Genomic DNA, 3,506 nt, shown 5'->3' with positions numbered 1-3,506 from the left:
GACATCAACCTCTGGAAACTTCAACATTTCCCAACTCCTCCCTTTCTGTCCACCTCACTTTCACTGACACTCACACAATCATTTTAAAACGTTCGTTTAATAAAAAGATAAAACAATTGTAAGTGGTTTACAATTCTTAACATTAATTTATAAAGTGGTAAAAAAAAAAAAAGTTTTAAAATATTAACCATGCATATTCAGTCCAAAAAAAGTGACTTCATTTGTTTCAATTGGTTTAAAACTACTTGAATTCACAGACAGTCTGCATTTCACACTCCGTTGTTGTTATTGTTTGCAAATAAGTTGCCAGGCAACAAGATGCCGCCCCCCTCCAGGATTGGATGTGGAAGGATGAGTCACCGTTTGATGAACCAATCAAGAGATCAAACCAAAACACTCTCTGTGTGATCGCTTCATGTATGAGAAGTTCTACTGGCTATTAGTAAATAACCTCAATAATTCAGTTTAAAATAATGACTATCAAAGCAGTGCTTTAGTAGACCGGGTAAACCCAGCCTGATCTGCCGGCGATTTGATTTCGCCCTGCAGCTCAGGCTGGAAATCTGTACATTCTTCTATCCTGCTTCCGTTACAAATTTGCGGGAACCAATCACAAACTGGCTTATCCACCTGGCGCGCTGGGTTTAATCCATTTAATTCATTAATCTGTGATAGCCAGACTAGTGCTTTAGGGGAAACCCTGCTAGGCATTGATGGTTCTATGAAGAACCTTTAAAGTGGCAGGTCACCCAAAAATGTAAATTCTAGTTGCATCCCAAATTACGCATTAGGCCTACACACTATTCACTTACACTTATACACAGAGGTGGACAAAGTACACAACTTCCTTGAGTGAAAGTACAGATACTACTGGTCAAATATTACTCTGTTACAAGTAAAAGTTGTAAAGACCGATTTTTACTAAAGTACAGAAGTACTCGTTTTTAAAAGTACTTAAGTATCAAAAGTAAAAAGGTTCTGACGTCAACCTGACTTTCATTTCCAACCAAAATCCAACGTCTATCCGACGTCGGATGTTGACGTCAATCCAACGTCGGGTTCTGACGTCAAACCGACTTTCATTTCCAACCAAAATCTTTGATGTCAATCCGACATCGGGTTCTGACCTATGGTTCTGACGTCAACCCGACTTTAATTTCCCAACCAAAATGCAACCCCTGCAACCAAAATCATCCACTGACTGACGTTAACTACTCAAGGACCTTGACAGAAATGTAGTGGAGTCAAAGGAATGATATTTGTCTTTCAAATGTAGTTAAGTTAAAGTAAAAAGTTTCCAGAAAAAAAAAATACTCAAGTAAAGTACAGATACTCAAAAAGTGTACTTAAATACAGTACAGTAAAGTAAATGTACTTTGTTACTGTCCACCACTGCTTATACACTACCCAGACAGCAACATAGTGTCGGCCCAGATCCGGCCCATAAAAGCATCCTTGCTTCTCCAGATCCAGATCACCAACTTATTTATCTTTGTTCCTCAGTGGTGGAACCTGTTAGAACAGCGAACACTCCAGCCACATACAAATGAAGCCTCAGAAGGTGTTGTTCAGAAGTAAAACGTTTCTCTGACTAACAAAGTCATTTAGTCAGTGCCTTAAGTGTTTTTTGGGGGTAGGGACTGGCGTATCCATATATTCCTTGTGATTGTTTGTGCAGCAGGGGTGGGAAAAGGACTGGCTAGGTGCAATTTGTGGGTCTCCACCATAGACTGTAAAAAATAGGTCTCCACAAGGGCTGGTTTAAAATAAATAAAAGTCATGTTGGCAGGATCTTATCATTTGCACTGCAGCCATGGATGTTAGCATTGCTGTCGGACTGCTTGCTGCACTGGTTGTTCTCAATTCACAGCCATATAATACAGAAGGTATGTTTCTGAAAACTATTGTTTTATGATTCCACATTCAAGCATTTAATATTAATAAAAGAAATTTATAAAACGGTTAGTTCCAATCCTTGATTCTGATTGGTCAATAGCTGTGCTTTGTTCACGATAAAACACGGCTATGACCGCTTCACCCAACGGTTCTATTTATCACTGCGCCCTTAGCAACACCCTTAGCAACCACACGTATCAACATAAACATAGAAAAAAACATAAGAATTAAAAAGGCTAAAATGTTTAAAGTAAATTTCGATTTACTAGGTGGCATGACGATGGATGAGTGGTTTGAGGAACAATTTGGAGAGACTTCTACAAATATGAACCGTCATGCTGAAGTGCTGAAATGTAACATTGATACATTCGAGAAGACTCGTAATGAAAAAAATACCGTGCAGCAAACCCAATGGGCAGTGAAATGTGAAGTTTGCTGCAACAGAAAACACTGCTGACAGTGCTGAGCCCCAACTAAAGCCGATTGAAATGAGACAAATATTTAATGTTCAAATAAATTTAAATAAACAACAATAAAAAAAAGTATCTCTTGTTAGGCAGCATTTAAGCAAATAAATTAATAACATTAATAAAATAGATTAAAGACCCAACTGTTATCTATCAAAATATGTGCCCTTGTGTTTTTATTTAGGCTATGTAAATCGAAGGTTGCTGGTTCGATCCCAGCAGTCACCACCAGTGTGTCCTTGAGCAAGACACTTTACTCCACGTTGCGCCAGGGGGATTGTCCCTGTAATAAGTGCACTGTAAGTCGCTTTGGATAAAAGCGTCTGCCAAATGCATAAATGTAAAAATGTAAATGTAAATATTTAGTTTAGTGCAGAGAGAAAATAACGGAATAAATGAGCAATGCCTATTTGTGTGAGTAAATTTCACAAATATTGTGTTGTAAAAAATAAAAAGAATGAGACAAAGTTTGAGAACGGTTTGTTGTTTTTATTTGAGCTTTCATGCATATTACACATTGGAATGTTGTTGTTCACGGTCAGGGACTATTTTTTTCTAGCGGAAGGAAGAAATTAAGTTTTCTCAACTTAAATTATCACGTAAAAGGTGATAATTTAAGTTGAGAAAACTTAATTTCTTTAGGTGTTACCAATTGAAGTAATTTTTTTTAAGTTGATCCAACTGTTCACTTTTTACAGTTCTTCTATAGAAGGTTATGAAGTTACACCGAAGGCTGAGGAACGGGACAGTGACTGTGTGCAATATGAAGCAGCCAGTCCCTTTCCCACCCCTACTGGACAAACAACCACAAGGAATAAAGTGTCAGATATGGATACGCCAGTCCCTACACCCCCCCCCCCCCCCCCCCAAAAAAAAAAACACTTGCTGGGTAGGGTGTGGGAAACTGCAAATGCTTATGAGAAGTTTACCTAAAGTACTTCAGGATTACACTAATGGCGGAAAACAAGATATTAAAGGATCAGGATCAGTTAAGCCAATAGTGGTCAGTGATGGCCATTCAGGTGTCTAGCAGCTGGAAGTTCCTCTTTTTACAACTTACTCAGATCTTATCAGAGAGTGTCAGCCGTTCAGAGGCCCTGCAGGGGAAGTTCAGTTTCTTCTCGCTGTGTTTAGGGTTCAGGG

Source organism: Leuciscus leuciscus (assembly GCF_965113295.1).
Source record: "Leuciscus leuciscus genome assembly, chromosome: 3".
NCBI classification, from domain to species: Eukaryota; Metazoa; Chordata; class Actinopteri; order Cypriniformes; family Leuciscidae; genus Leuciscus; species Leuciscus leuciscus.
The sequence above is the reverse complement of the archived record's forward strand: the minus strand, read 5'-3'. Positions refer to the sequence as shown.